Source organism: Neophocaena asiaeorientalis, unplaced genomic scaffold, assembly GCF_003031525.2.
Source record: "Neophocaena asiaeorientalis asiaeorientalis breed wild unplaced genomic scaffold, Neophocaena_asiaeorientalis_V1.1 scaffold192, whole genome shotgun sequence".
NCBI lineage: Eukaryota > Metazoa > Chordata > Mammalia > Artiodactyla > Phocoenidae > Neophocaena > Neophocaena asiaeorientalis.
In genome coordinates, this window is record NW_020185326.1 from 5337063 (window position 1) to 5344861 (window position 7799).

General features: G+C 48.3%; 1 protein-coding gene across 1 annotated transcript in view; it reads right to left on the minus strand.

Annotated features, from left to right (window-relative positions):
* The window catches only part of LOC112392651 (stimulated by retinoic acid gene 6 protein-like), a 42729-nt gene extending 35163 nt beyond the window's left edge, over positions 1–7566 (minus strand). Inside the window, exon 1 of the mRNA XM_024734430.1 lies at positions 7510–7566. The gene's annotated coding sequence lies outside the window, so the exon portion shown is untranslated. The remainder of the gene's footprint in view (positions 1–7509) is intronic.
* Between the last annotated feature and the right edge of the window lie 233 nt (positions 7567–7799).

The following is a 7799-nucleotide window of genomic DNA, read 5'->3' on the forward strand; positions in this document are numbered from 1 at the left end:
ATGCAGGAAGCTAAGGAACGGTCAAGTCCTGATCAGGGCAGAGCATGACCCTTGCTGCTGAGAAGTGTGTTAAGGTTTCCCAGTTACTAGAATGGCCCATGGATTCTAAATGGCCAGCCTGCTCCCAAATGATCATCCCAAGCCGAATGGGAACTAGACCCCAGGTGTTCTCGTCTGTTGATTCACCGCATCCATCAGCTGCCAGGCCAGTTAGTGGCAAAATCACACTCCTATCACCCATGAGTTGTCTGTGGCTCCTCCCCTTCTCTCGCCTCATTCGTTCTGCCTCCTGGTGGCTCTTATCCATCCCTTGGATGTCAGAGGGCTCATTCCTCTTTTCCCTTCTGCCAGTCTGGAGGTGGTGCTCAGAATGGTGGAGCCACAACATGGAAAGAGCCTGGGTCCCTGAATCAACACTTGAGGAGACTAGGAATAGCCATATGAGAGTTTACACAAATAAGGAATAATCTTCTATTATGTAAGAGCCACTATATGCTTTGGAGTTTGTTTGTTAGAGCAGCTGGTCCTTATCCGAATCAATACAACTTCCTTTCCATTCACACTGCTACTGCCGCAGTTGCAGCCCTCACCACCTCCTGCCTGGACCAACACAAGTGCTCTCTAACAGGCCTGCAGCCCCCAGTCTCCATGCTTAGTGCAGACATGCATCTCCCTAAAGCACAGCTCAGACTTGCCAAACGTCCTCCATGGCCTGCTCTCCCAACCCTGGCTTTCCAAACCCTCCAAGAAGTTGCTTCAACTCTCTTTTCCAGCCTCATCTCCACTGGTTTCCATCTATATTTTTTTCAAAGTTGCTTATCCATCCCTAAACATGGCCTTTCATGTTACTCTGGCTCTTTAGGGAACAAGGAATAGAGATCCACTCGAGTTGCCTGGAGTTAGAGGGGTTTCCAATTCCTCCCCTGCAAGGGCTGGGGCCCAACCAGGGAAGGTGTTGGAGACTGAAGCCACTCTTGGGAAAGGTTCCTCCCCTCTGTGGCCAAGTGGTCTTTCTCTTGTCTCTCTCCTTTTTTGGCCTTTTTCTTCAATCTTTCCTCTCTCTGACTCAGACCCTTTGCTTCCTTAGGGTTTCTGCTCTCTTGGGGTTTTAACTCACCACCATCCTGACTTTAGTTCATAGTATCCTTTCAACCTCTACCCCCAAAGTCCACTGGCTCCTTCCCAGGGTTCCCCAGTTCTAACTGCTAAGAGAAAAGATCTGCCCCAGTTCTTCTTTTTCCCGGGTGGTCACAGCCAGTCTATGCCTTCCTGTCTCTGGCTCAGTCCTACACCCCTCGTATAAGTTTGCTAGGACCCCCATAACAAAATACCATGTACTGGGTGGTTTAAACCAGAACTTTATTTTCTCACAGTTCCAGAAGCTGGAAGTCCAAAATCAAGGTGTCTGCAAGTGTGGTTTCTCCTGAGGCCTCTCCTTGGCTTACAGACGGCTGCCCTCTCGCTGTGTCCTCACGTGGTCTCTCCTCTGTGCACCTGCACCCTAGCATCTCTATGTCCTAATCTCTTCTTATAAGGACACCCGTCAGATTGCATCAGGCTGCCCCAATGGCCTTGTTGTAACTTAATTACCTCTTAAAGGCCCCGTCTCCCAATAAAGTCACATTCTAAGCTACTGGAGGTTAGGGCTTCAACATATGAATTTGGGAGGGGACACAATTCAGTCCATAACACCCCTGGTCTAATCAGCTCTGATGGAGTGGGAGGGGGTCCTGGAGGCAGAGAATAGGCAGCATAACCGACAATTCAGGCCATGTGTGTTTGCTCACCTTGGTCCCTTTACTCCTGCCTAGAAGGTGCCTCCCACCTGCTTATCACCATGGTTTTTCGTTCATTAAGTCCCACCTCAAGCATAATATCCTGATCGCCATGGTGTAATCTTACTTCTCTTGGCTTGGCCTACATCTCTTTTACGGCATATATTGAGGCCTTCTTTATTCGTCCATTTAGCACATATTTGTGGAGAAGCAGCCTGGGGCAGTGGTACAGAGTGTGGACTTTGGGGCCAACTCCACCACTTACCAGCTGTAATTTTGGCCACGTTATGTTGTTAACCCCTCTGATCTGAGACAAGCTACACTTCCTTCGTGACAGATGAGGTTGAAATGAGCTAATATAAAATGCTCAGGAGGGTGCCTGACACACAGCAAGCCCTCAACAAGCAGGAGCAATTAGAGGGCGCCTGCTCTCCACCGAGTGCCAACTGGAAAGTGGAGCAGACAGTCACATCCCAGTTAACTGTGCCCAGGTCCCAGTCCCCCTATTAGATCACGGTAGCCTGGAAGCCAGGACTAGGCCTGATTCGCCATGACGCCTGGGAGACAGGGGAGGCCCCACAAATGCTTGTTTTCAAAATTGAAAATGATGAAAGAAAAACGAAAAAGACAGAGAAATATGAGGATCAGTACAACATAACTCTCTTACTGGACACCTGCAAACAAAGAAACACGGTCAGTGTGTCTCCTCTGAAACCAGGCCCTCTCCTTCCCAGAAGAAGCAGTTCTCGGTACACCCATGCCGCATCATTCAGAGAAAAGAAGTGTAAAGCTCTCCTCCTTCAGGCACATGGAGATGCCATCTCTTCTGTGACTGCTCATCTGCCAGGTGCTTCCTGGCTCCACTGCCCAGGCTTCAAATGGATATTTTAAATTCTTGGATTCTCCTGGTTACTTCCGTCACAATTCTACAACTGCTCTCTTCACACCATTAACGATGAGTCACTATTGAATTGCCACTGACTGCCCAGGGGAGTTAGGAAGACGGCCATGTTAAAGTGGGAGAAAAGCCAAGACTCTTGTTCTAAAATGCTTCAGTTCAGCACAGTTTCATTCACAGTAATAAGGAACCATTTCTAAGTGGCTACCATGCTCCAGACATGGCCTCTTTGAACCTGGAGACAACCCTGTGTAATCCATTTCAATTTCCCCCTCATGCTTTCTCATTTTACTGTCGAGTCTAAATGCAGAACTTGACATGTGTCTGTAGGACAGTTCAATATTTGATTTCTCTCTGCCATTCTAACCTCTGCAAGCCTTTTTGAATACCGCTTCTTCTATCCAATGTACATTAATTCCTTTTTGAAGTACTCGGGCATTTGAACACTTTCGCTGAGTTCATCCAGGTTATTGATAAAAACATTTAATAGAACAGAGCCCTAAGCACTCCGCTAGAGACCTCTTTCCGGGAGCCATGTAATGGTGCTGCAGTTGGCAGAACGTGAGGAAAGAGATGACTACACGAGAACCCAGGTTAGGAAGCCTTACTCTATTTAAGCCCTGTGTTTATCAGGGTCCAGGGTTCTGGAGACATGACACAAGGAAATTCAGCAGTGCATCACAAAGGCCATGCTTGTTTCCCGAGTGTTGGGAGCTTATCACAGGACAGCCTCTATTTATTCTATAGACATATGGCTTAATTATTTAATTTAGAAAAAAAGAACCAAAATATCTGGAAGATCTAGGGCAGGGCAATTTCTTCCTTAAGTAATATCAATGGGTATGACCCTTGACTAGGGACAATATTTCTCACTTTGAAAAAGAATGAAGCTATCCTATATTCCCATCCTGTCCCTCCTCTGTCACAAACAGGCCTGGCTCCCTCTGCTGGCAGAAGAAAGACAAATGCAAGACAAACTCCTCTGGGAGAATGTTCAGTGGCCTTTGTGACCTGGCCCCAATTTATCTTCCCAGACTAGACTCAGCTCTGGAGAAGTCCACAAGACATCTGACTGACCTCTCAGGTGCCACCCACCTCCCCTTCCCTGACCTCACCCATTCATTCAGGTCACAAAATTTACAAAGTACCTGTGTACTGAGAAGTATGGTAGTCCCTGAGGGTAGATGCCCTGGAGACACCGCCGCCGTCTTCCCAGGTCAGCCAAGACCCTGGCTTAAGTACAGTGTCCTCCCTGGGGAGGGTTTCAGTGCTTTGCAGTTCATCACAGGCGGAGTGCAGAGAACGAGGGAAGCGATTACTGCAGCAATAGGCAGGCTGGACAAACTGCTGGGATGGGGCTGCCCGGGGACAGGGAGGCGCAGCAGATCAGATTCTGCAAAGGCCATTTCTGGCACTGGGAGGGGGACCCATTTTAACTGGAGGCCAACCATGCACAAGAAAAGGGGCCCTGGCCTGGGACACCCACCTGAAGGACTCTGATTTTGAGCGAGTCCCTTCCTACCCTGGGCTGCAGTCTCCCTCTCTGTAAAGTGAGGATGTCAGAGGTGGTCTCTAAAGACCCTTGCTCCCTACCTGACCCAGCTCAGATGTCACCTCTGTGAAGCCTACCCACATCTTCTCACCGACCCCACTGCTTCAGGTAGACTCACACCTCTGAGCATTCGGTGATTGTCTGTATGCATTTTTGTCCTCCCCCCAAACAAAGGGCACCTTATCCCAGCACTTTGGCTCATCTGAATTATTAAGAAATACTACAGTATATTGAACTAAGGAATGAGGAAGTCATATCTAGATCTGTAATCCCTGTATTGTCCACAAGGTGGCAGTCTGCACAGGGGGCTGCTATACCTACCTTGCATTTTGGTGGAAGCCCTGGGAAAAGATGCTGAAGGGAAGAACGGAGAAGTTGGAAGGACTCTCCTCAAAGACTTATCCTCTGGCTCCTCGAAGGGTATGTGCTGCCCCTCTCCCCTCCACCTTTAAAGTGTCAGTCTCAGACAACAATGCAGGCCCTGAGCTACAGGAGCCAAGCCTGGATATTCCACATTTCCAAGCTTCTCAAGCTGGCTGGGCAAGGCTTGTGATCTGGCCCTCACTGCCCTCTCCGGTCTTCTGTGCCTCTGCACCTCCCACCCCCATCCCCACGAGCTCTCTCCTCCCTGCTGACTATGCCTTGTTCTCTCTGGTCTTCATGCCTTCGGACATTCTGTGCTCTCTCTCCACTGTCCTTCCAGGCAGCACCTACTGGCTCTTCAAGACCCAGCTGAGTGTTGGAAGGATGTGGAGAACAGGGAACCCTCATACACTGTTAGTGGGCATGTAAATTGGTGGCAGCCACTTTGGAATACAGTATGGAGTTTTCTCAAAAAAACTAAACATAGAAGTACCGTATGACCCAGCAATTCCACTCCTGTGTATATATATATCTAAAAAAAACAAAAACACTAATTCAAAAAGATACGTGCCACCCAGTGTTCACAGCAGCATTATTTACAATTGCCAAGATATGGAAGCAACCTAAGTGTCCATCAACAGATGAATGGATAAAGAAGATGTGGTATATATACATACAATGGAATACTACTCAGCCATAAAAAAGAATGAAATCTTTGCAGCAACATGGATGGACTTGGAGGGTACTATGCTAAGGGAAATAAGTCGGGCAGAGAAAGACAAATACTGTATGATATCACTTATACGCACTTTTAAAAATACAATAAACTAGTGAATATAACAAAAAAGAGGTAGACACACAGATGTAGAGAACAAACTAGTGGTTACCAGTGGGGAGAGGGGAGGGGGCAGGGACAATACAGAGGTGGGAGAGTAAGAGGTACAAACTATTAGGTTTAAAATACACTACAAGAATATATTGTACAGGGATTTCCCTGGTGGTCCAGTGGTAAAGAATCCACCTTCCAATGCAGGGGATGTTGGTTTGATCCCTGGCCGGGGAACTAAGATCCCACGTGCTGCAGGGCAACTAAGCCCGCATGCCACAACTACTGAGCTCACACGCCTCAAAGAGAGAGCCTGTGCACCACAAATACAGAACCCACGTGCCCTGGAGCCGGTGCACCACAACTAGAGAGAGAAAACCTGCACGCCACAACTAGAGAGAAGCCCACGCCACAGTGAAAGATCCCACACGCCTCAGTGAAGACCCCTAGTGCCACAACTAAAACCCGACACAGCCAAAAAAGTAAAGAAAAGTAAATAAATAATGAAATTTTAAAAGAAGTCTATCTAAAAAAAGAAAAGAAAAAATAATATAGTGTACAGCACAGGGAATATCGCAAACATTTTGTAAAAATTGTAAATGGAGTGTAACCTTTAAAAATTGTATTGGGTTGGCCAAAAATTCGTTTGGGTTTTTCCGTAAGATATTATTAATATTAAATATTAACATTTTAAAAAAGACCCAGTTGAAGAAGCGTCTTTTCCAGAAAACCTCCTTGACTCCCTTTTCCCCCGAGCACTGTTCTGTAGTAGCGTTTATTGCACTGAAATTGCTTCCTATCTGCCTTGCCTTCTTTTAAGAGCCTGGCTTGCTCTTCTATCCCCGCCCCCTCTGTGCCCTGCACAGGCCTGGCGGGCAGGGGTTAGGCCCTCTGAGAGCTTGCTGAATGAAGAAGGAAGCAATGAATCTACGAATTAGGGATGAGCGGCAGTAAGATCAAGGGAGAAATTCCCCCTCCCCCACAGGGGAGTCATTTGAGAATAAGAAAAAAACTTTATTTTTCTGTTGACCCGGGTTCAGGGAGGGACAAAATGCTCCGTAGCACAATAAAGGCACATTATTACTTTGAAAGGAGCCGGGCCAAATGTTCATTAAAAGAGGCCAGCGCTTCCCTCACATGAGACTAGGCTGTGCTGCTTTCTAAGAATGAATGCTCCCTTTGGCAAGGTGACTCCTCTTTCAATTATTTATACAGAAACTGATGGCAGCTGTTTTACTCTCCTGGCAGAAAAGGTAAGTTCCAGGGGCTTCCTGCCTCTAACGGGAGACCTTACTCCATGTGTCACAGAACTGATGTTGGGATTCTGCCAGTTGCCAGGCGTGTCTAGTCGATTCAGGACCTGGAGAAGCAAGCACAGGTGGGTTCACTGTGATTGGAATATGGGCCCTGACTGCTGTAAGCCCCCACGTTAACTGTGGGCTACAGTGGCCCACTCTAGTAAATGATCACAGGTCCCTCTGGAGGGGGCTTAGATGAAGATTTCTAGAATCTCTACAGAGTTCTTCAAGGGGGCGTGGCCTCCTCTTCCAACAAGGGGCTCTGTGTCTAGATGAAGTCTGAACCTGGTTAAGAGACCATGGCTTGAGATTGGTTCAAGATGGCAGAGTAGAAGGACATGCGCTCACTCCCTCTTTCGAGAACACCGGAATCACAACTAACTGCTGAACAATCATTGACAGGAAGACACTGGAACTCACCAAGAAAGACACACCACATCCAAAGACAAAGGAGAAGCCGCAATGAGCTGGTAGGAGGGGCGCTATCACGATAAAATCAAACCCCATAACTGCTGGGTGGGTGACTCACAGACTGGAGAACACTTATACCACAGAAGTCCTCCCACTGGAGTGAAGGTTCTGAGCCCCACGTCAGGCTTCCGAACCTGGGGGCCCAGCAACGGGAGGAGGAATTCCTAGAGAATCAGACTTTGAAGGCTAGCGGGATTTGATTGCAGGACTTGGACAGGACTGGGGGAAACAGAGACTCCACTCTTGGAGGGCACACACAAAGTAGTGTGTGCATCGGGACACAGGGGAAGGAGCAGCAACCCCATAGGAGACTGAACCAGACCTACCTGCTAGTGTTGGGGGGTCTCCTGCAGAGGCGGGGGGTGGCTGTGCCTCACCGTGAGGACAAGGACACTGGCAGCAGAAGTTCTGGGAAGTACTCCTTGGCATGAACCCTCCCAGAGTCTGCCATTAGCTGCACCAAAGAGCCCAGGTAGGCTCCAGTGTTGGGTCGCCTCAGGCCAAACAACCAACAGGGAGGGAACCCAGCCCCACCCGTCAGCAGACAAGCGGATTAAAGTTTTACTGAGCTCTGCCCACCAGAGCAACAGCCAGCTCTACCCACCACCAGTCCCTC